Source organism: Heterocephalus glaber, unplaced genomic scaffold, assembly GCF_053883595.1.
Source record: "Heterocephalus glaber isolate CG9 unplaced genomic scaffold, H.glaber_assembly_v1.0 deba00001504, whole genome shotgun sequence".
Classification (NCBI taxonomy): domain Eukaryota; kingdom Metazoa; phylum Chordata; class Mammalia; order Rodentia; family Bathyergidae; genus Heterocephalus; species Heterocephalus glaber.
This window is the reverse complement of record NW_028258324.1, coordinates 23102306-23128601: the sequence shown is the minus strand read 5'-3', so window position 1 is coordinate 23128601 and position 26296 is coordinate 23102306. Positions and strand designations below refer to the sequence as shown.

Below are 26296 nucleotides of genomic sequence, written 5' to 3'. Positions count from 1 at the left end.
TGACTGGGCAGGCAATGGAAGAGAGACAAGAACTTTAAAATCCGTAGAATGAGAATATGAAGACCTAGGCAAGAGATGTCTTGTCTTCACAACTTTGAGACCTGAAGAGGTTAGCCTTCTCATCAATATTACGTACTATTCCAAAAGCAACACGTATCCAACAATTTAAAATCTTTCTTCGGACAGTGTTTATCTATAGTATTATTTCTATGAAGGTCTTTGCAATTATTCAAGTAGCAGGTAATTGCCGCAGACCAGCTGCAGTCGATGCAGGGTAGGAAGGGGAGAGGTCTCAGGCCGGCAAGTGAGAAAAGAACCTTCGCAAGCAATGTGCAGGTTCCCTCTGAGAAGTCTCAGGGTTTGATTTATTTTTATATCTTTAAGCAATAACTAAGAGGCATTGGGCAGAATATGTTTACATTTTAGGTTGCCTTAGCAACATCTAGTGAGGTAAGGTTATTTTTACTAAACAATATATTTTTCTAAGCTGATTCATATCATTGAACATCATGAATACATTTCTTAAAAATCACAATTGTCCCCTTATTTTCCCATACCTAGGTAGAACAAAATGTAACTTAATCAAAATCTCCAGAGGGTAACTTAATTAGAATCTCTATAGCAGCGGGGGTACAAGCAAGATTTAACTAATTAAATGTCAAACTTGTGGTCACCAGCTGGCCCTTGAGAAACTGCACAACAGTTAATATAGTTTGCTATTAGCTCTCTACTTTCCTATACCTCTATTTATCTTACCTAAGTGTCATTTGGTTTCCTAGTTCATGAGCAGGAGATATTTTCAGCACTGTGAGAAATATTGAATAACTCGCCTCCTTAATGCATTTACCTGTCCCAACTTTCTCTCTATTTCTTATTTCCCACTATTTCTTACATCAAAAGTCTGTCCTTTCAACCTCTTCATAAGACCCCTTTAGTAATAAGAAGGTCAGCAATAAGAGGGGGGAGTTATAGTAGTGGGAAAACAGAGGGAGTTTCAGGAGAGGTTTCTTTAGGAGTGGATGTGGCAATAGAAGTAAGAGAAACTGGAATTTGGGGACTTTTGAGCCAGATCAGATTTCAATACATCATTGCCAATTTGCCTCATGGAGAGTTTGTTGATAGTCACAAACACAATGACTCCTGTGACCAGAGTAACAATTTTAAACATTATGGCGTGAAAAAAATAAAACATGAGGGTACGATGTGTTCCACCCTTCTTTTCCCCCAGCTGGAACTTTGTCAAGCAGCCTTGGAGGTCGGTTGGGCTTTGCCAGGTAATATGTAAACCTGAAAAATTCTCTTTGAAAAAGCTTAAGTTATATAAGGATAAACTTTTTAAAATGTAGTCAAACAAAAGAAATTTGGAAAATATTTCCTGACTCTGGAAGTAATAAAGGCAATTTTAGTCTACCATTTTATTGTCTTTTCAAAAATTAATTTTAGCATAACCAAATAGTCAATAAATATAATATCAGGATTTCAGCATTTAGATCATATTTCCAAGTTTTTTGAATGTTTTAAAATATATCATATACGTATGTTGAAGGATAGCATTAGCAACTACATAGAAAATATTAAACAGTTCTTACTTTTTTACATAAGGGAGTTGTTTAAAATCCAGTGTTGTATCTGTCATATGTGCTTTTAATAAGCTTTCCATGCTGCAGATGGCAGCAACACTTCACATTATGACCAGCACTGCATATTCATACCAAGCGATACACGAAAATAAAATTTCTATTGAGTATTCACTTTGTCCTCTCTGTAATTTAGGAAAGAAAATATACTAATTTTATGCATAGGAAATATTTGTGTCATTCTTCTTATCAATCAAGAAACAGACTATTTTTATCGCTGCACACCAGAAAAAGTTTAGTAATTACTTTTTAATGAGTAGATATAACGTAATTTCAATCAATTTACTGCATGCATATATTATTTTTCCATGAAAGCCAAGTAACACTGGCTTAACCGTTAGCAAAACGAAAGCAATTTTAAAAATCAAGAATATCACTGAAAACCGATTCCCAAAACTGATTTTCTATTTCTCACTTAAGAACTAAACAATCTTCACATAAAATCAAAAGTTATTTAAAACTATGCAGAAAATCTCTTCACTTTGTTCGTTAGTGTGTCAGATCTTGATCACTAAGCTGATGTTCAGATTAACATCAGATCTCTTCTCGTTTTGGTGATTTAAGGTCGTCAAGCAAGGCTGAGCAGGTCTGACCATGAATATAAATCCCTCACCATTTTTAAATAGGCTTTCAAGATAATAATATTTTAAGAACACAAAATCACGATGACTAGTCTATGCAGAATTATGGGCCGGGTATTTAGCTCAGTGGTTCTGCAGCCTGCCTTGCAACCGCAAAGTCCCGAGTTTGATCCCTGGTACCAAAAATAATTTTTAAATGATGTACAGAATTATGGTACAGGGTGAGAGAAAAGGATTAGCAGTATAAAAGCAGAGAAATCAACTTTTTCCTGAGTAGGTGATTCTCAATATAGATTAATTTTTTTTTTTTTTTTTTTTTTTTTTATACCGGGGATTGAACTCGGGACCTTGAGCTTGAGAGGCAGGTGGTGGAACCACTGAGCTAAATTCTCGGCCCTATGGGTAAATATTTTTAATATGAATTTCCAAGATTCATTCCAAACCAAATAACTCAAAATCTTTAGACCTGGTTCTTGGGCTCCTGTATACTTTATTTAAAAATTGCCTATAAAAAATTTGCCTAATAATTCTAATGTACAAGCAATGTCATTAACAACTTCTTTTCTAATGTTGGCAAAATGACATATATTTTATTATTAAGTTTACATCCCAAATTTTGCATTCTAAACCTTCAATAATTGAGCTCTTATTTGTGTAATCTTTCCAATACCCTGAGCTTTTTATAGTAGTTTTATGTCACTCTGAGATCTGTGTGTATATCTCTAATTTATTATCTTTAGCCTATGTTTCAAATGAACTAAATGATTGCAAATAGACAATGATAATAGTGACATTGTCTTCTATTTTTAGAATTCTTCAGAGTACATCAAAACATTTACATAAACTCTAATAAGCTAAGTTAGCCCTCATAAGAAAAGAGGGTTTCAGTTATCCCTAACATTGGAGATGATTAGGTACAGCCCCCATGTACTGAAGGGTTAGAAAATAAGAAATATACAAATTACATGATTTACTCTATCTCCACAGAGTTTTTGTACTCTACAAGAGTTTCTATAAAAAGACTTTATATATGTATATAAAATGTTTGGCAATGGCAAATTGTCTAATAAATTATGGTTCACCTAGAAAATAGAATTCTCTTTTCTTAAAATAAGATGGTCAGTCAGACAGCATATAGAATAGAAAAACAGACAAGTTAAAAGATTTAATACCTGTAAAAGAAAACCAAATGAATTTGCATAAGTGTTCAGAACTATGATCCACTTGTAAATCAAAAATTACATGCCACATGTGTGTATGTGAGAGAGAGACAGAGAGACAGAGAGAAAGTGAGACAACTAGAAAAGGCTAACTTCTCATTTGCTATAGCAGAAGCACAAGTATGCAAATCACCTAGAAGTCATATTAGTTTTATTTGGATATCCATTTAGAAGTATGACAGCAGGTTATGGGTCAACTTTAAACTATTTTAAATACATAAAGTATACTTTCACAAGCAGGTGTTAATGTATGTGCTTCACAGTGGAATTTAAAATATTTGAGAGATATGAAGTTTCTAAATCTAACTCTGAGGAAACCATATGACTGACACCAATTTGGGGTAGAATTTACATATTTCTTCTGAGGGAAAAAAACCTCTTCCCTGGGGCACTTCCTGAATTTCTTAATCAGGTGGCCCTACAATATAGCCAGGGAGTCTAGTCTACAAAACACAGTGAAAAGATAGACATACAATGAAGTATAAGGATATGTTTCTTCATGATTCTTAGCAACCAAGTTCCAGTACCACAGGTGAACTATTGGCTTCATAGCTTCTCAGAATGCATATAAAAGAACTGGAAGAACTAATACATTTTAGTTCTCAATAGCAATTAAAAGAAACAAACTCTGGAGGGTAAAGTCCAGAGATACAGTGATGCTTATTACGTATGGAAAGTTAGTTTTTGATAAAAGGGCATTTTCAAAGCAACATGTTAATGAATAAGTAAATATTTATTGATTGAGTAGTTAATTTAATAAACTCTGATAAGGAAAATGTTAGGCAATATGGGCAAGTTACTTTTATTTGGCACTTACATTTCCAAACCACCCGCTGCCAATATTATCCACACATGGGCTAAATGTGTAGTCTCTATGTTACAGAGAGGAAAAACAAAAGAGAAAAATATGAAAAGTTTAAATTTCCCATTTGTGATAGCAGAAACAGGAAACCAGTCATCTACTAGCTATATAAAACATTTTTAGATACATATTTATAAGATTGACAGCTAGAATATAGGTCTACTCAATAGGCCTAAGTCTATTCTAAAACTAACTGCTTTCACAACTATGTTGCATTTACAGGGCCCCAAGTAAGTCATGTCTTGTCAATAAAACATAACCTTTAATCTACCGGGGCATCCCATAAAACATTTACTTATCTGAAAAAAAATGAAAATGTTGCTGGATCTTTCTTTCTGCCCACTTCTTCCTGGCAATATAATTTGCTACATGGAAAAATAGCAATGATTTAACAACAAGCCAATAGACTGAAAATGGCAACTCACAAATAGGAAAAGGAAAATGGGCCTGTGATGACATGATGGAGAAGTTTTACCAGCTGTGAGCTATCTATCTCCAGTATTCTTTACTGTGATCATTAATTATTTTACTTCTTAAAATGCCAGTGATCGGGTGAAAATAGTAACATGAGAAAATATTGCTACTTAATAAAATCATTTTTAAAATTAAAATGATTTCAAACCACAAATAGACACAAAATATATAAATAAGACCATAATACTCAAGAAAATCAACATTTTTTCTTATTCAAAACATAACATGAACTAAGACAATTGGGCAAAAAATGATGGAACATGAAATAAGACACTGGGATTATGCATAATGAGGAAAGACCTTTCACAAATATACAGGATAACTCTTTTAAAAGAAAACATACAGCATACATGAACAAAAATTTCACTAAAAATAAAGAGTGAATAGGCAGTAAAAATAAAATATGTTAAAGTTACTAAAGTAATACAATAGAAAAGTTTCAAAAGCCTGAATTATTTTCATCAGAAGCTTTAAGAAAGCAATGCTGTCTATAAACTCTTGGAAGAAGGATAAATTCCTATAATTAACCAGGAAAGAAATTGTCTTTAAGTGTAAAAGAAAATCTATTATATGTAAATGTCGAGCAAACAATTTTGTTTCTTGGAATTTATCCTGTAGACACAAGCTAAAGCTTCCAAAGATGTATGTTCAGGGTGCTTGTTGCACCATTGTTTTAATATTCACAGTAAAATATATGGAGAATCAAAATGTTCATCAATTGTGAATTATTGATAATTGTTCATATAAAGAATGGAATTCTCCTTTTCTTATTTTTTTTCTCTCTGCCTTCCTTTATCCCTCCCAAATAGAAACAGAGCTTTTATAAATAGGGAGAGGAATAGGGGTTGAAGGCAGGGGGAAAATAGGAAAAAAAAAAAAAGAGGACTCAAGATATATCATGTATAGGTACAAATTCCCTATAATGAATATGATCATTATGTATATCTAAAATGCAGCAATAACATTAGAATTAAAAAATAAAACCATCCTGACATAAATTTTTTTAAAAGAATGGAATTCTCTCTTTTTAAGTTAAGATAGCCAAATAATTGAGGGTCAAGAAGGAAAAAGCAAATACAAAAATTGACAAAATTATATATTATATTTATATTATACATAAATGAAAAGCAAGGTACTTTTTTAAAGCATGCAAACTATGATGATTCTTTAGAAAACAAAAATAATTACATATACAGTAAAAAGGCTATTCTTAATTTAAAAATCTGGAAGACTACACATGAAAATTTGAATAGTGACTATTCCAAAGTAGGATCAGTCATAATGTAGGACACTATTTTGTAATACTGTATACATTTTTACTACTTTATGTGCCTATTTTCAAAATTTAAACAATAAATATACTTGATAGATACACAAATAGATATGTATATATAAACTATTTTCTATATTCTGTATTTTTTAATTTTTATATTTTTATTTGAACAATAAGTCTATTTAATTAATATAGAAGTAGATATAAATATTGACAATTAAATTCTTAAACAGTTTTAATTAATTACGTGAGGAGAATTAAGTGACATTGTGGAATTCTTCCTGTATAAACTGAATAAAGCTCTACCTTACCAGCCAGGTATGATAGTGCACATCTGTAATGTCAGCACTCTAGATGCTGAGGCAGGAGAATCTCTGTGAGCTTGAGGCCAGCCTGGGCTACATAGTGAATTTAAGGCCAGCCTGAGCTATAGAGCAAGACTCTGTTTCAAACAAACAAACAAAAGCAAAATAAAAACGCTCCACCTTGGAAAATAGTTTCCCCATCTGCTCACTGGAAAGGTGACAAACTTCATACTTGATCTTCTGCTCCCGGTCCTATTATTAGGAGAGACCTAAGAAACAGATGGACATACACAGCAGAGAAAGCTGACAACTTCACCAGTCTACCACTCTTACATATGTGTAAACTAAGGAACACTACATATACGAAGAGAAGAAAAAAAAAAGCCACCAAAAAGTAGCTGACCAAAGAAGAAACAAATGCAAGCTAGGGAACAGAAGATAACATTATGAACAAATTCCACTGTAGAATTAAGAAAACTGAAAAATTAATGTAAACTTTAAGGAAAAAAAGGAAGCTATGAAGAAGAAAGACAAAACAGACTACACTTCTGGAACAACAATGGTTTGGTGTCATAACCAAGAGAAAATTTGATTTTTTATTTGAGCTCAGAATCATTATCTTCTTTATCTTCTTTAATTCTTTATCTTCCTTTCTAGAAAATAATTTAATAATAAGTAGAATAGTTAACAAATTTTAAATATTAACTTTCAATTCTTAGATGGAGGCAAATATTTGTAATAGAGATATCACTATCAAAAAATAAGAAAAAAGTGAGAAAATCCTTGTAAATTAGACAAAAACAAATTACATAAACACTTGGTGACTGTTTTGCAGACATAAGCTTAGTAACTTTACCGTGCACTTTGCACTTTGGGCACGAAGTGGGAGCCAAATTTGTATATACAATAAAAGAAAACCACAAATGTGTAATCCACATAAATGTTCCACAAATCTATGCTAAACAACTGACAAACTGCTCATTCTTTCCTAACATATTAATGTTACTATTTCTGAAACAAATGGAAAATTTTAATCAATAAATACACTAGAAAAAATTTTCAATTTACAGTCTAGCTCCCTGCCACACCAAGTGATCTCTCTTGCAGTTAATTTGGTCACTTCGATGCTATCTGCCATGGAGGCCTTCACCAGGCTGCAGAAACTGGCCTGAATGACCTTGAAACCTCCAGAAGTGAAAAGGAAAAGCTCCTGGCTGCAATGTTAAAACACCTAAGAAATAAGAGGTAAAAAAGAAAGGAAAAAGAAAGCCCAGGTAGCTGGGCTAAAATACTATGCCTGACAGCAAGAACTCCACCTAAGACCTTACACAGAAATATTGTGCAAAGAGGATACAGAGGAGCATAAGGAAAAACAAGCCATCCCTGAAGAGCATGAAAATAAAGTGTCTGGTCAATCCAAATTTTAAAAACAGAGCAAGAGTCTCCAAGGAACACTGACATTTATCTGTGAAGAGCATTGTGATCTGAAGAGTAGGGCACTGCATTGGGAATAAGCATGCTATAGCAAACTATGCATGTAGTCAAAGAAGTTGAGCCCAACAGAAGTTAAGGACAAAATGAAGGAGGAATAAAGTAGATATTTTGCAACAGTGATTCTTGGCCCTAGAGATTAATAGCCAGAGTTGCATCAGTCCAAGGCTGAAGAGTTGGGCAGATGTGCTTGCAGGAATACTTTTGAAAATACCTTATAAAAGTTTATGGCAACCTCCATACCAGTTTGTGATTTTGTCAGAGTCTTTTGTGATAAGCATGCCTGTGAACCCTTTCTTCATAACTTTCTGGCTTTATTCAGTTGGTGAACCCATTTTGATTATGACAACTTTCACATTTATTTCAGGCTCAAGTAAAGCCAAAAAAAACAAAACAAAACTTTCAAATGTTAAGACAGAAATCCTAACAGATTTAAAATCCAGTTCTTTAGAAGTACCATGTACTCTCCCACATTGGAAAATACATAATGTAGAAACTTACCAACCACAATTTCTCTTTCAAATTTCATTGACAAGTGGATCCAAATCATGAAAGTCCCAGAGAAGTAAAGGTACAAATAAATTAATTACTAGTTGCCCTAGAACAAATTCCTCTCAAATAGTCAAGAACTAGGGCCAGTGGTGTTGACCCTATGGCATGAGTGCTGCAGTGGGCTATTTGTATCATTGAAAGCTCTAAAAGTTTCCCCATCACTGAAGTAGACAACACAAAAAGCTGAGAGGGTAAAAAAGACTCCAACTGGATTTCTGTGTCACTTCAAAAACCTGAAAGCTCTACTGACAGTCTTTATAAATGTTCTCTGTAGAACCTCAATGAAGATATTTTCTTAAGACAGGGCCAGATCTCATCAATATCTACCTGTCCACCTCTCCCCTCCCCTTTCACCCCTCCGCTCCTTGCCAGACTCCCAGGAAAATGCTACAACAGCATCATCTGCAGCTCCAGCGGCGGCCCTAAAAAGAAGTCAAATGGGAGCAAACACAAAATCAGCAAAAGCATCCTCACTGCCAGCAAGAATGGCAACCCTGGGCTGGGGATTTAGTTTAGTGGTGCCGCCACCTGCCTCGTAAGTGCAAGGTCCTGAGTTTGATCCCTGGTACCAAACAAAAGAATGGCAACCCTGCTTTTGGTTGCAATCAGGACTGGTTACAGCAGGCCAGATGGAAATAGCTTTGGTAAAGCTTCCTCAAACAGACTTTTCCTAGAATGTCAGCCTATCATATATTCCTGTTGACAACTGATGACTCAAATAGGTCTGGCTTGTGAAATCCCATCAGCAACACAATGTTCCTCAATTTATAACCCTCAATTTGTTCTGGGCCATCCAATATTCTTGTAATCTAATTGTTGAAGTTTTCAGCAAACTCAGTATATTTCCTTCATGCAATCAATGAGGAAGTGGAATGACTTTATAGTGATCCTTCATATCTGGGATGTTTCAGCAATAAATCCCAACCCTTCCTGGCCAACTAGTTTCAGCTCTCTGACTCACAGCCATTTCCATCCTTGGCAAAACCACCAGATTGTTGTTCATCACTCCATTTAGCAAAAGCAATTCTGACCTTCTTTTGACCACTCTAGCTAATGCGCTGTCAAATGTTTGCCTCATAAGCACAGAACTGTCCCTTACTGCTTCTCACTCCAATTCAGACTTGCAAAAGACAATCCTTGGCAAATATAGAGTCCTAAAATTGGAAGAAGAAACTCTGATCTTGGTCTAATTTGTACTTCCCTCATGAAAACTGAAATCAGTAGTGGAAGGAGTGAGGTTTCCCTCATCTAGACCGTAGTGGGCTAGTTTATAGAAAATATATTCCTATTGCCTAACCCTTCCATTTCTGAAAAACAGACTGAGATAGGACAGACTTGTACCATTCCCTTCTTTCAGATCTTTCCTGTAATTATGATAATAGACATTTACTGCTGTGCTTTTAGAGAAAAGCCTGGACTCAGTCACATTCTGAAAATCTTAACAGTTTCACTTTTCTACCACCTGTTTTCTTCCATGTTTTATTTATCTATATACATACAAATTTGACATTACTGCTAAAGATTTATTTATTTGCAGTGCTTGGGATCAAACCCAAGGCTCCACATAGGCTGGCCAAGCAATCTATCTCTGAATTATATCTCCAAATGCCTAAGGAAATTAATTCATTATTCAAAATTCTCAGCATATGATGATTTTATTAAATTATCAAGTTTGGTTTGGTTTTTTTTATACAAAGTTCACAATTTATGTGTAAAAATCTAATTTTAAAAATAAATGAGTCCAGCATTTGGGAGTTTGAGGCAGGAGGAAAGGTTCTCAAAGCCCTGAACATGGACTTGTCATGAGAACTGGAGCAGGTTTTTTATAGGATGGCCTGGATGTGAGGTTGGGGTGGGAAATGAAAGTCATCATTAAACATGTAGTATCATGTCCCTTCCCAATAGCCCACCCTGCACTTTAGGGCAAAGATGGCAAACCTTTTAAATATTGAGTACTCAAACTGCAACACAAAACCCACTTATTTATTGCAAAGTGACAACACTGCAATTAAACCTGAATACTGAGGTTTTAGTCTAGAATAGACAACTCATATATTAACATCTTTTGTCTTAAAAGTAAAATACAGTAACAAAGTGTCTTAGTTACTTTTCTCATTGCTTAGACAAAATACTGTAACACCCAAAGTTAAAAGAGGAAAGGTTTAGTTTGGCTCACATTTTGTAGAGATTTCAGTCCATGGTTGGCTGGCTCCAAGGCAGAGTGGCATGGCAGAGGGGCATCAGAGAAGAGAAAGAATTCACGGTGGGCAGAAGGCAGGAAGGCAGCAAAGCAGTAAAGTAGAAAGCAGCAAGTGACACAACAAACAAAGCAGTAACCACAAGGGACCATAGCTGCCCTCTTTCTGTCCCTTATATTCTATCCAGGAGGGCCTTTCCAACATCCACTCCCAGAACTATGCCAACCCAATCAGTGAACTAATTTAGTAATCACACACCCTTGATCCCACCATCACACATTCTAGATCCAGCCACCTTCAAATAGCCCCACTTATGACTACATGAGGCTTTGGGGAAACATCTAGACACAAGCCATGACACAGAGCTTATAAAAACAGTTTTTGTTGAAAGGTAAAAGTTTCCATTTGGTGTGCTTTTACACAATTAATGTGATTTTTGCTGTTGTATGTATGCTGATAATTTGTCAAAACTTGGCTTTACAATATCTTTGTAAATAGGGAAGAATGGAGGGGTTGAAGGGAGGGCTGGGTAAGGGTGAAAAATAAGAACCAAGAGAGACTATGTAAAGGTGCAAATTTCCAATGATGAATGTCATTATACTGTATATCTAAAATGTACCATTGATTAGAATGAATAATTGATAATGTAAAATAGGAAGAAAATGTCCAAAGCGGTAGGGGTAGTGGGAGGGTCAGGGGAAAGGAAAGAAGGGAAAGGAAAAATGATGAGAAATGGAAAAAATGGAAATAAAGTCTTTGTAAATAGGGAAGGGTGGAGGGGGTGAAGGGAGGGCTAGGAATGGGGAAAAAACAAGAACCAAGTTGCATTATGTAAAGGTACAATTCCCAATGAGAAATGTAATTGTGTTGTATACCTACAATGTACCAATAAAAGAATTTAATAAAAAAAAGAATATGAATGTGACCATTAATCATGATATGCCAACTTCCCTGAGTTAAGAAATGTCTAGTAGGGCCAGGGATTTAGCTCAGTGGTGCTGCCGCCTGCCTCGCAAGCACAAGGTCCTGAGTGCCATGCCCATTACCAAAAAGAGAGAAAGAAAAAAGAAAGAAAGAAAAAGAAAGGAAGGAAGGAAGGAAGGAAAGAAAGAAAGAAAGAAAGAAAGAAAGAAAGAAAGAAAGAAAGAAAGAAAGAAAGAAAGAAAGAAAGAAAGAAAGAAGGAGAAAGAGAAAGAGAGAGAGAGAGAGAAAGAAAGGCCTAGTAGATTAGTAAAGCACACTTCTGGGAGTGTCTGTGAGGTGTTCCTAGAGAAGACTGGCATGAAGCCTGGCTAACTGAGAGGAGAAGACCCACCCTGATTGTGGGTAGCATCATAAGGTGAGTTGTGGAGAAGTAGAATGAAAGGGAAAGAAAGTGGAAGCTTGCTGCTTTGTTGGAAAGCACCAGTATGCTTGAGCGGGTACATCCCTTCTCCTGTTACCTGAGAACATCACTGTGCCCCTCAACACAGATTTATAACCAGAGACACTCCAGGCATCTTCCAGGACTTCACTCTTTTTCTGAAGCCTCTAGCTTCTTGGAGTGAGCAGCTACTGGATCCTTTGGCCCTCCACTGTGCAGACTACCATTGTGAAGTCTCCTGCATATGAACCTGTAAGCCTACCCAATAAATTATACAGTCAAAAGTAGGAAGCTGTGGGGGATTGGCTCCAGGATCCCATAGGTACCAAAATCTGCAGATCCTCTAGTCCTTCTACAAAATAGTATACATCTTTTTATATGTTTTAAACCATCTGTAGATTTCTTGTAATACCTAATAAAATGCAAATACTACACAGTAGTTGTTACATTGTAGTGTTTAACAAAATAATATCAAAGAACAAGGTGTTTACATAATCAGTACAGTTGCAATTTTTTTAAAACACTTTTCTTTTAATCCACAAATCCATAGTTGGTTGAATCCACAAATGCAGAACTTGTCAGTACAGAGGGGTGACTGTATTTACTGATGATATTCAAATCAGATAACACAAAGTATCTTGTAAAACTAGATTCACACAAATGGGAGATAGTACAAGTGTCAAACTTTACTAATACTTTTCAAGATGCAAGTAGTCTAGTTTCAACATAAAGGTAAAAGAAGAAAATCTCAGCAGATCTTTCTTTTCACTTTGAGACACATTGTGGCCCAAATTGAAAATAGAAGTTGCAAACTAATGTAGGAGTATGTGGCTACACAACCCAAGATTATGGAGGAAATGTGTTTATATGCTCATGAAACACTTCTATTTTATACCCAGAGAACAGAATGGCCTTATGAACATTTTCCAAGGAGCTAAGCCACATAAATTCATAGCTTCTTGCTTTACATTACAAATACTAAATAAGTTATTCTACCCTCTTGTAAGCATAGCATAGATAATGACTTTTTTACTAGCAAGTATTATCGATTTGTTTGGCATATATGTCTTTCACATGTTCTCAAAGAGATTTCACTGGATCAATTTCTGTCTAGAGGGCAATATGGTATTAGAGAGATAAGAGATTGCAGATTTTCTCCTTGATCTTTGCCTTCCCATATATGTTATGAGGTCTTTATAAATATTTCAAAAATATCCCCAGAAGGTGGTATGGGAATTTTAAAATTACTGACACCTATAAAATCATTCAGTCTATGGTATAATGTCATTCAGCTATAAAATGAATTATAATCTACTTAACTCAAAATTATGCAAGCAACTCAGCATTCATCTTAACATAATGTGAAGTTTTACATATGTTTCAGGTCAATATAAAAATCTTTCTGGTTCTGTGAAAAATGTCACTGGTATTTTGATGCAGATTGCATTGAATCTGTAGCTCAATTTTTATAGTACTGTCATTATGTTTTAGATCTATCAGATTCCAAGTTCTTGTGTACAGCAAGCAAAGAATTGCAAAGCATACACTCAATGGTGAGAGAAAAGCAGCTACATTTGTTGAAGGCCATGAACAGAGAAATGGTGCTGGGATGACAAAAAGCCACACTGCATGGCATGCAAATAAAGCAATCTCTTGGGCTCAAGAACAAGAGAGGGAAAAGGAGAAAATAAGTGAATGGTTTGGTGTGAGGTTATTCGGAATGCTTCTGAGGTGGTGTCCAAGCTCAAGTGGGTGGAGGGGAGTGAATTCCTCAGCCCTCAATATCCACTCTGTACAATAAGTCTCTGACTTACAAATGAGTTCTGTTCTAGGAGAAAGTTTGTAAGTCGGATTCATTCATCAGTCCAACAGAGTGACCTTTGACAAAATATTCAGTATATATTTGTCTCCTTCACTGCTTTTCCTCTTGCTTCTGGATATCCTGAGCTCTGAGCACTGTACTACTGTATACTATCACACTGTACAGTAAGCACACAGAAGCGCAACTGTAACAATGTACACCAGACACGTGAGCTACTTCCATGATTTGTTCACATCCACAAATGTTCCTTGTAATGGGAGGTCCATTCATACCTGCGAGGGTTCTCAACTCACATGTTTGTAACTCGGGGAATTCCTGTATTAGTATGGCCATTTTAACAGTATTTTTTTAATAACCAAATTCAATAACTTTTTTTTATTAAATTGTATTATTGGTACATTGTAGGTATACAACACAATTACATTTCTCATTGGGAATTGTACTTTTACATAATGCATCTTGGTTCTTGTTTTTTACCCATTCCTAGCCAACCCTACATGCCCTCCACCCTTCCCTATTTACAGAGACTTTATTTCCATTTTTTCCATTTCTCATCATTTTTCCTTTCCCTTCTTTCCTATCCCCTGCCCCTCCCACTACCCCTACGCCTTTGGAACTTTTCTTCCTATTTTGCATTATTGATTATTCATCATAATCTTTGGTACATTTTAGGTATACAATATAATGACATTCATCAATGGAAATTTACACCTTTACATAGTTTCTCTTGGTTCTTATTTTTCACCCTTGCCCAGCCTTTCCTTCAACCCCTCCAGTCCTCCCTATTTACAAAGATTTTGTTCCTATTTTTCCATTTTCTCATATTAATCCCATTCCCTTCTATCCTTTCCCCTAGCCTTCCCACTTCCTTCCCCTTTGCCTCTTTTCTTCCTATTTCACATTACCTATTATACATTTAGTCCTTACTTACACTTTCAGTTTCTCACACCAGAGAAACTATTTGGTATTCATACATGTGTGTCCTATTTATTTCACTTAAGAGTATCACCTCAATGTGCATCCACTTAGCTATAAATATCTCTAATTTCTGATTTTTTATGGCTGAGTAGTACTCCGTTTTATTTTTTAAAAAACACATTTTCTTTATCCAGTCTCCAGTTAATGGGCATTTGGGCTGTTTCCAAGTTTTAGCTATTACAAACTGCACTGCTATGAACATGGGTGCACATATATCACTGTGGTATGATTCTTTTAATTCTTTGGGGAAGATCCCCAGCAGTGGAATAGCGGGGTCAAATGGGACTTCCAGTCCTAGTTCTTTGAGGTATCTCCATACTGATTTCCACAGTGCTTGCACCAGTCTACACTCCCACCAGCAGTGGAGCAGGGTTCCTCTTTCCCCACAGCCCCACCAGCATTTGTTATTGGTTGATTTCATGATAACAGCCATTCTTTCTGGAGTGAAGTGGAATCTTAGCGTTGTTTTCCTTTGCATCTCTCCAATGACCAGTGATGTTGAACACTTTTTCATGTATTTATTTGCTATTTCTACTTCTTTGTCTGAGAAATGTCTGTTCATTTCAGATGCCCGTTTTTGGATTTGGTCTTTAAATTTGGGAGGTCTGATCTTTTTAAGTTCTTTATAGATTTGAGATAGTAGACCTTTGTCTGAGGAAGAGCAGGTGAAGATGTTTTCCCACATTGTGGGTTGTCTCTTCACACTGCTGGTGGTTTCTCTTGCTGTGCAGAAGCCTTTTAATAAGAAGAGATCCCACTTGTTGACTGTTTGTGCTAGTTCACGGGCAACTGAGGTTTTGTTCATACAATCTTTTCCTACACCGATGTCTTCAAGGGTTCTACCTAATCTCCGTTCCAACTGGTTCAGACTTTCTATTTTAATATGTAGATCTTTAATCCATTTTGCTTTTAGTTTAGTGCATGGTGAGAGATAGAGGTCTAGTTTTAATCTTTGGCAAGTTGAAGCCCAATTTTTCCAGCACCATTTATTAAAGAGGCTATCTTTCCTCCAGTGAGGGTGTTTGGCTCCTTTATTGAAGATGAGATAGCTGAGTGTATCTGGCATTGTTTCTGCATGTACTAATCTGTTCAACTGGTTCTCAGGTCTGTTTCTTTACCAGTACCATGCTGTTTTTATCACAGTAGCTTTGTAGTAGAGTTGCAGGTTGGGGATTGTGATACCCCCTGCCATGTCTCTGTTACCTAGAATGCCTTTTGCTATTCTGGGTCTCTTCTTGTTCCAAATGAATTTTTGGATTGTTTTCTCAAGGTCCATGAAGTATGCTGCTGGGATCTCAATTGCAATTGCATTAAATCTATATAGCAGTTTTGGAAGTATGGCCATTTTCACTCTATTAATCCTTCCTACCCAGGAGCAGGGGATGTCTGTCCATTTTCTGATATCATCTTCAATCTCTCTTTTCAGAGTGCCATAGTTTTCAGAGAAGAGGTCTTTGATTTCCTTAGTTAGGATGCTTTCTAGGTATTTCAGTTTTTTGGATGCTATTGTGAAAGGAATTATTTGCCCTATTTCTCTCTCAGTGAGTCTGTCATTCATGTAGAGGAAAGTTATTGATTTTTGTGTGTTGACCTTGTAACCAGCTACTTGACTGAATTTGGTTATTAAGTCTAGAAGACTTTTGGTGGAGTTCTTGGGGTCTTCTATGTAGAGTATCATGCCATCTGCAAATAATGACAATTTGACTTCTTCATTTCCTATCTTTATTCCTTTTTTTTCTTTCTCTTGTCCAATTGCCGTGGCTAATGTTTCCAGAACTGTATTGAACAAGAGTGGTGATAGTGGATATCCTTGTCTTGTTCCTGATTTGAGTGTGAAGGATTTCAGGTTTTGACCATTTAGTATGATATTGGCTGTTGATTTTTCATAGATGGCTTCTATCAGTTTGAGGTAGAGACCATCTATTCCAATTTTTTGTAGGGTTTTTATCATAAATGCATGTTGGATTTTGTCAAATGCTTTTTCTGCAACTATGGAGATAATCATATGTTTTTTGTCCTTGGCTCTATTGATATAGTGTATTACATGGATTGATTTTCATATATTGAACCATCCCTGCATCCCTGGGATGAATCCCACTTGATCAGGGTGTATGATCTTCTTGATGATCTTCTGCATTCTGTTTGCCATTATCTTATTAAGGATTTTTGCATCTATGTTCATTAGTGAGATTGGCCTATAGTTCTCTTTTTCAGTTGGGTCTTTCTCTGCTTTGGAGATCAAGGTGATGCTTGCTTCCAGGAAGGAATTTGGGAGTATCGCTTCCCTTTCAATTTCACTGAAGAGTTTAAACAGTAGTGGCAGTAGTTCCTCTCTAAATGTCTTGTAGAATTCAGCAGTGAAGCCATCAGGGCCTGGGCTTTCCTTAGTTGATAAGTTTTTAATTACATTTTCAATTTCATTGGTTGATATTGGGTTGTTCAGAATTTTTAGGTCTTCTTCATTCAACTTTGTTAATTCATATGTATCTAGGAATCTGTCCATTTCTTCTGTGTTGTCCATCTTATTGGCATATAGGTTCTGGAAGTAGGTATTGATGATCATCTGGGTTTCTGCTGGGTCTGTTGTAATTTCACCCTTTTCATTCCCAATTGCATGGATTTGGGCCTTTTCTTTCCTTTTTCTGACAAGGCTGGCTAAGGGTTTGTCAATTTTGTTGATTCTTTAGAAGAACAAAGTCTTGGCTTCATTGATTTTTTTGGTATTGTTCTCTTAGTCTCCATTGCATTGATTTCTCCTCTGATCTTTATAATTTCCTCCCTTGTATGAGCTTTGGGGTTGTCCTGCTCTTCTTTTTCTAGAAGCTTGAGGTTCAGCATCAGGTTGTTTAATTGGGCTCATTCTGTTTTCCTAATATGCGTATTCACTGCTATGAATTTCCCTCATAAGCCTGCTTTCATTGTGTCCCATAGATTCGATATGTTGTATTGTCATTGTCATTTAATTGAAGGAACTGTCTGATTTCTTCAATTTCCTCTGTGACCCATTGGTTATTCAGAAGTGTGTTGTACAATTTCCACGTGTTTATGAAATTTTTTGAGTTTCTTTTGCTATGGATCTCCAATTTCATCGCACTATGGTCTGATAATATACAGGGGATAACTTCAATTCCTTTGCACTTACTTAAACATGTTCTATGTGTGAGTATGTGGTCTATTTTGGAGAATGACCCATGTGCAGCTGAGAAGAATGTGTATTCTGATATTTTGGGGTGGAAGACTCTGTGAACATCTGTTAAGTTCATTTGTTCAAGACTTCAATTGAGTTCTAGTATTTCATTACTTATTGTTAGTCTAGTTGATCTATCTATTTGTGACAGTGGGGTGTTGAGGTCCCCCACTACTATTGTGTTAGTGCATATATGACTTTTCATGTCTGTTAGTATTTGTTTTATATAGTTGGGTGCATTAGTGTTTGGTGCATAGATATTTATAATTGTCATCTCTTTCTCTTGGATTCTTCCCTTTACAAGGATGCAGTGTCCTTCTTTATCTCTCTTAATCAGTCTTGATTTGAAATCTACTTGGTCTGCAAAGAGGATAGCTACTCCTGCTTTTTTTCAGGTTCCTGTTGCATCGAGTATTGTTTTCCACCTTTTAACTTTCAGTCTATGAGTTTCCTTTTGAATTAAGTGTGTTTTTTGTATGCAGTATATTGTTGGATTTTGCTTCTTGACCCATTCTGCCAGTCTATTTCTTTTGATTGGTGAATTGAGACCATTAACATTGATGGTTATAACTGAAATGTATCGACTTGTCATTGCCATGACTTTTTCTTTTTGCTGGGTTCTCCCACTTTCCATTTAATTTCTTGTCATGCCAGATGGGTTCATTCTGCTTTGCCTCCTGGGGTTGTGATCCTCAATGTCTGTTCCTAGGATATTGTGTAAAATTCTTTGGAGTGCTGGTTTGGTATTCACGAAGTTCCTAAGGTGCTCTTTGTCATGAAAGTATCTTATTTCTCCATCAATTTTGCAAGATAGTTTTTCAGGGTACATCAATCTGGGTTGGAAACCGTTTTCTTTTAGGGCTTGGAATATGTCACTCCAAGCTCTTCTTGCCTTGATGGTTTGTGTTGAGAAATCTGCTGTGATTCTGATGGGCTTTCCTTTGTATGTGATTTGTTTCTTTTCTCTAACTGCTTGTAGAACTTTGATCTTCTGTTGTGTTTCTGGAATCTTAACAATTATATGCCTATGTGCAGATTTTTTTTTTATCAAGGCTATTTGGAGTCCTATATGCCTCACTTATCTGTATGTCAAGCTCTTTTCCCCTGCTTGGGAAGTTTTCTGCCATTATTTCTGTGAAGAGATTTGTTATGTCATCTCCACTCTCTCCTATTTCTTCATTGAGCCCAATCAGTCTTATGTTATTCTTCTTTACATCATCTAGCAGCTGCTGGATTGATTTCTCATGTTCCCTTATAATTTTGAAGCAATTTTTCTTTTCCTGGTCACTAATTGCAATCTTATCTTCTATATCTGAAATTCTGTCCTCACATTGGCTCATTCTGCTGTGTCGACTTTCAATCGAGTTTTTCATGTCCTGGAAATCTATTTGCATCTGTTTTATGGATTCCATTTGTTTCCTATGTTGGTATTCCATCTGTTCCTCAGCTCCTCTCTAGATTTATTAATCATGTCTTACACTAGGGGCACAATTTCTCCTGTTAACTGAGAAATTATTTCTGATTTCATTTTTTCCAGATCCCCTTTTGTTGGCAGTTCAGTGGGTCCAGGTGGTTGAGTATCAGAGTGTTCCATCTCATTTCCCTTTGGGGTTGCTGTAGGTGATCTAGAAGTCTAGTTTTGAGACTTACTTACGTGTTTTCTCATTTTGACTGGGGCGGGGAGCTGTTAGTGCCTGCACGGATTACCTCCTCTGAGCTGGGAGAGGTGAGACAGGGGCCAGGAGCAGCGGTAGGGATGGTGGCCCAAAAGCTCTTTCCTATGGGCTGGGAGCAGCGGGAGGGATGGTGGCTGGGAAGCCCCTTCCTCTGAACCAGGAGCAGTAGGATGGCGGCTCAGAAGCCCCTACCTCTTGGCCTGGAGCAGTGGGAGGGATGGTGGCCCAGAAGCCCCTTCCTCTTGGCCAGGAGCAGTGGGACAGAAGGTGGCCCAAAAGCCCTTTCCTCTGGGCTGGGAGCAGCAGGAGGGATGGTGACCAAGAAGCCCCTTCCTCTGGACCAGGAGCAGCGGGACTCAGTACCATGGTCTGGTGGTCTGGTGTCCTCTGCGTCTTTGTAGTGTGGAACCAGGTGGCTGCCTGTCTGCAGCGGGGTGATTTTGCGTCTTCCGGTTGACTCGGAATCTCCGTAAGGCGTACACAGACCTGCCTGTCTGCAGCCTGCTGACTCGGCGTCTTCTGAGCGACTTGGGGTCTTCCGTGCAACCCTTTTTAACAGTATTTATTCTCCTTATCCATGAATGTTGGTGATTTTTTCATTTGCTATTGTATTTTATTTCTTTCTTGAGTGCTTTATAATTTCCATTGAAGAACGCTTTCAACTTTATGAATAAGTTTATTCCTATTTTTTGTGTTTTTGTTTGCTTGTTTGAAGGTATTATGAATGAAATCTCTGGTGACTTTTTTGCCTCAGAGTTCATTATTAGTGTATAAGATTTGACTTTTCTATGTTAATTTCTTACTATGCTATTTTGACAAATTTGTTTAACTTTTCAAGGAGTCACTTGTGCAGTCTTTAGAGTTCTCTAAGTGTAAAAACATATTCTAAGTGATATCACTAGTACTAGGCTCATGGTTTCTCAAAACAAAGAAGCAAGCTAAGAGAGTTTTTACTGGAAATAAGGAGAAGAATAGTTCCTGGATTTTTAGGAAGAATCCTGAATGGGGTGGCTGCATTGGCAAGCATTCTGGAAACACCTATAGGTATAGTAGGGCCCAGGAATTGCTTAAAAGTTTTGTAGTCACCTTTTATGTGTGACCCTGTGAAGTTAAAGATATGACCAACTGGAACTTAGGCTCACTATTTCTGTTCTTCCCAGTAAACTGAGACCTTAGAAACAACTAGTTATTTTTCATTATAATTTTCTCAGAACTCATAAACTTATGGGTGGCCATAATATCCCTTTTAGGAGGGAGGGACTATAGTCCATGTTGCCTGAGAAATGTTTATTCTTGGCCTAAAGTCCTAGTTCTCTCTATATATTTAAATTTCCATTAGCATGGCTGACTAACCAACTCTATCTTGCCCTTACCCCTATCTATCTTACTCATAAGCTAAGTAAACTATTTTCTACAGGAGTAAATAGGGATAATTTGCCTTCTTCCTTTCTATTTGTATTCCTTTTATTTCTTTATCTTGCCTGTTTGCTCTAACTACTATATTAAACAATAGTGGAGAGTGGACACCTTTGTCTTGTTTCTGATTTTAGAGAAAATATTTTTAGTTTTTCTACATTTGGTATATTTCCTGTGGGTTTGTCCTATATAGTCTTTATTATAATGAGGCATTACTCTTATGTAGCTAGTTGCTTCAGGGCTTTCATCACAAAGAAATGTTGAATTACATAAAAATCAACAGAACAACCATCCTATGGAATGAAAGAATTTGATAGTCATTCATCTGATACAGGACTGATATCCAGAATATATAAAGAACTCAAAAAACTTATACAATCCAATTAATAAATAGGTAAGTGATCTGAACAGATAAATCTTGTAAGAGAAAAACATAGCCAACAAATGTAAGAAAAAGGGCTCAATATCTTTAACTATCAGACAAAGGCAAATCAAAATTTTATTGAGATTTGATCACACCCCAGTCACATAGCTACTGAAATGATCAGTATTGCTTTGGCTAGGGCAGAGTACCTGCCATGCACAACTTCAAAAGAGAAAGCTTTATTTGGTTCATGTTTTTAGAAGTTTCAGTCCATGATTGGCTAGCTCCAATGCAGGAACATCACAGAAGATGATATGGTGCAGCAAAGCTGCTCAGTTCATGGAGCTCAGGAAGCACAGGCAGAGATCAGGAAAAGGGTTAGGGACAGATATAGACACCGTGGTCATACCTCCATGACCCACCCAATTGTGTCTGACTTGTTTTGCTTAACGTGATATATTTTCTCGTTTTCACAGTGATATTTCTAGAAAAGTTTATATTTCCAATTAACAAATGTTTAATTAAAAGAATTTGTGATAAAGTTATAATACTTTTTGGGTTTTCATTATATCTTCATGGCTAATGATCTTAATATTTAGTTATAATTATTTTAAATAAGCTTGGTTAGCAGTAATTGTGATTAGTTTTTGTCTTTGATACTTTTCTCATTGCTAAGACAAAATATTCAACACCCAAAGTTAAAAGGGGAAAGATTTATTTAGCTCACACTTTGTAGAAGTTTCAGTCCATAATCGGCTGGTTCCAAGGCAGGGTGCTTTGCAGAAAGGCACTCCAAAGGAGAACAGATCATGGCAGGCAGAAGACAGTAACAGCAAGCAAGCAAAGGGCCTTAAAACAATATTTCTCCTCTTTAATACTGCATCTAGGCTACCAGGATTAGGGCAATGAAAAATGAATGAGTGGACTGATTTAGTAATCACACACCCTTAATCCCAGCATCACTCTCTAGATCCAACCACCTCTGAAAAAGCCCCACCTATAACTGCATGAGGCTTTGGGGGGATGTCTAAACACAAGCCATAATATTCCACCCCTGGCACCTCAAAAGACTCATGCACAACCCTTTATAGAAAAGACGTTCAGTCCATCTCTAAGAGTTGTCAAAATCCTAACAATTTCAGCATTGCTGAAAAGCCCAAGTCCAAAATCTCCTTTGAGACTTAAGGCAAACTCTTAGCTGGGAGGCCCTGTACAAATTTTAAAAAGTTAAACATTTTCAACATTCAATGGCACAAGATAGACATTATCATTCCAAAAGATATAAATAGAAGGATACAAAGGAATGGAACCAAAGCAAAGCTAAAATCCAGGAGGCCAAATATTAAGTCCTGTAGTTCCATGTGCAGCATCCAAAGCAATCTGTGGCAAAATTTGAATTCCAAAGAGCTTGGGTGGCTCCACCCCTATAGCACTTCAGGTGGTGGTAGCTCCCACTGGTCTTCTCTTGGGCAGGCTCTGCTCATTTCTTGCAGTTTTCCCCAGAAAAATCCACACTCCTGGCTTCTCCAAACTTCTGGGGTCATTAAGAGCCTTCAACTTTACATTCACATCTTCATACACTGCCCATCAGGGGCAGATTACCTGACCTCCCAGGCCTTCTTCTGAAATCTGAGTGGAAATCTTTCTGACTCCACAAGTCTTGCATTCTGCATGCACCTAAAATCAGGACCATGTGGATGATGCCAAGGTCTGCTGCCAGCTGGAGCACCAGCCAGGCTTCCTTGTCTCTTGGCTGTAGGAGTTGAGTGCCTATAAACCAAATCAGAGGAATAACTTCCCTAGACCATTGTCATTCAGGAACATGGTGCACAGAGGCTCCCTCCTCAAAGAAAAGTCTTGGAGTCTGAGGCTGTAAAGGCTGGATATCTGCTGGGTTTTGTACTGTCCTCAGGCCATCTTTTCTGTTGTATTTTTCTGGAAATCTTGGCTTTTTCTTGCTAGTCTTTTCAGTGACCAATTTCTCCTCTGTTCCATCTTTTCAAGCCACAACTTTACTGGAGCTCCCTTCCTGGCCAAATTCACAATGTTTCGAATCATTCTGCAGGACACTTTGCTCTTGATTCTCAACATAAATCTGGCTAAAAGCCCCCAATAATAGCCATGCCACTGCCTCAACCTTAGACTGCCTTGAAATTTTTTCTGCAAGATCAATTTGTCTGCCACCCTTCATCTCAGTCCCAGGCAAAGTTTCTGGACACAAGTAAAACTCAGACAAACTCTATGCCATGCCATCACACATATTGCCTGGAGTCCAACAGCCAATGTAGTCCTTCTTCTGAGCAGAAACCTCTTGAACCTGGTCTTTACCAGCAGGATTTCTATCAGCCTTCTTATCTTCTGAGCTCTGACCAGAATCTCCCATCAAGTATAACCTGGGGCATTCCAGCTCTACTCTTTCAGCTACATCTCTGAACCTTTCTAAACTTTTCCCACAAAATAGTACCTAAGGTTCCTGACCACATGGTCAGGTACAGTCTCAGCAATGACCCCATTTCTCTGGTACCAAATTCTTGTTACTTTTCTCATTGCTAAGACAAAATACTCAACACCCAAAGTTAAAAGGGGAAAGGTCTATTTAGCTCACAGTTTATAGAAGTTTCAGTCCACAATTGGCTGTATCCAAAGCATGGTGGCTTGTTAGAAGGGCATTACAGAGGAGAAACAGTTTATGGTAGGCAAAGATGGCAAAAGTGAACAAGAAAGGGACGAAATCAGCATCTTTCAGCCCCTTTTATATTGTAACTAGGCTACCAGTATGAGAGTGGTGCCAAACCAATCAGTGGACTGATTTAGTAATCACACAACCTTCATCCTAGCATCACACACTCTAGATTCAGCCACCTCTGAAAAAGCCCCACCTATGACTGCATGAGGCTTTGGTCAGACATCTAGACACAAGCCCTAACATTTTTTAAAAACAAATTCTGCACTCATTGCCTTATTTCATTTCATCCCCTTTACCCTGCAAACCACTGAAATATAAATCCCCTTTCCATTCTAATAAAATTATCCTTCCTAAGATTAATAAAGGCCTTATAACTTTTAGAGTCCATGAAAACTTTAATATTTTGAATAGAAGTCCAGCACAGTGCACACAATTTAATCCCAGTTACATTGGATTTTGAGCAAAGAGGATTTCAAGTTTGAGGTCTTATCAAGCCCCTGTCTCAAGATAATATGTTTAAAAGCACAGAGGGTGCAGATCTGCATTAGAGTTCTTGCCTAGCATCAGTACAGCAAAAAAAAATTTTTAATTATTGAATGGAAAGAATCATTTAATCTTTTCCATGCTTAAATTTTCTGGCTTTTTCTCTTAAACCTACTGATAATTATCTCTTTAGGTAGTCATTTTGAAACAGGGAAATTGAACAGGAGCTTTACATTTTAAAAGTCAGCTATTTCTCCATCTTCCTCAAGCTTAGTGAGAAGGAAACTTAAATGGTTCTTCAAGCCTTGCAGCCAGAATATTTCAACAGAATCAGATTCTCAACATTTTTTCTGGGCTTGGTGGTGAATGTGAACATTTTCTGGCTTTTTTTTCCTATCTCTGTTATTAAGTTAAACATTTCTGTGTGTTTCTGGAGGTAGACTGGTTTTCTTCTCAAGTTGGCCAAATTGTAAACAAACTTACTCTTCCATTTTGTTTTGTTTTGTTCTTCTCTTCTTGATGGTATGAATACAAATGAATATAATTAGTTGGAGCCACCATTAAGGCCTCTGGTAACAATTTGACAATTCTTCAAATAAATCAAACCATTACACCTTAAATCTATCCATTGTGTTTGGCTCTGTTCATTTGAATTTGGAATAACCTAAATTGTTTGACTTGTGTAAAGTGAAGAACTAAAATAGCCAAGCTCATCAGATGATGTTGATATGGAATAGGCCAATGCAATCCATGTTCTTCTGTATGACAAGCAAAGAATTTTAAGCATACAGTCCAAATGGTAAGCAAACAGCAGCTACATTTACTGCAGATCATGGAAAGTTGTACTCAGGGCAAGCCCATGGCAATAAAAGATATGGCACAGACAGAAAAGTTTCCAGAGTAACAGAAAAGGCTCAGCATATGGCAGAAACAGCCGCAACACATGAATAGATCAGGCTTTTGGAATTGAAAAGACAGGCACCCCAGCTTAGGTACCTCTTCTTGCATCTCTAAGTGTGATTGAGGGAAATAATTGAGAGGTTACTGTTGTTATCTTAGGGGCTCTCAACATGTATACTCATCCCAGGATTCACTCTGCTCTTAATGTAGTGTATATTTATGAACTTGTAATGAAGATGGAGTGGGGTGAAGGTCACTGAAGGTTAGGCCAGGAGATCCAAAGTGCGCTTGCTCTTACCTAGAGAGTAACAGTGATCTCCAGAGCTTTTGTTACTTTATTTTCTACCCACCTTAGGACAGTAGAAGGCAGAATGACCCTAGAGTGCTGTTCAAATGTAAACAGCTCCATTGTTTCTAACTGTTCTAATGGCACCTGATAAGACTAGAGCTACATCTAGTTGGCCTAAAAAGATTCTGCTCTGTGCCTTCTAGAGTAACCTCATGGAGCAGAATCCCACCTTCATCTGCTATTGAAACAAATCCTCTCATTCTTCTCCTGCCTGAGGAAAAAATGAGAACTATGTTAGTGGGACCTGAAACCACACAATGGGATTCTAACTTCTTTCCATTCAATATCATCCAACCCACTATGCTTCAAATTGTGCAGTACGTCTTCTGATTAACCACTTTCCCTTCATAGAACTAAAAGGGGAGAGCACAGTAAATTGAACAGTGTGTCTAACAGTAGGGTACCATGAGGCCTCTTTCATTATTAGGTACAAGCAAAAGCCTGTGACACCGTGACCTGAAAAGCAGCATATGGTTATC

At 37.0% G+C, this 26296-nt stretch overlaps 1 protein-coding gene across 1 annotated transcript in view; it reads right to left on the bottom strand.

The window, feature by feature from the left end:
- LOC147825275 (uncharacterized) overlaps positions 1 to 26296 on the bottom strand; it is a 122825-nt gene that overhangs the window by 86287 nt on the left and 10242 nt on the right. The gene's annotated exons all lie outside the window — the stretch shown is intronic.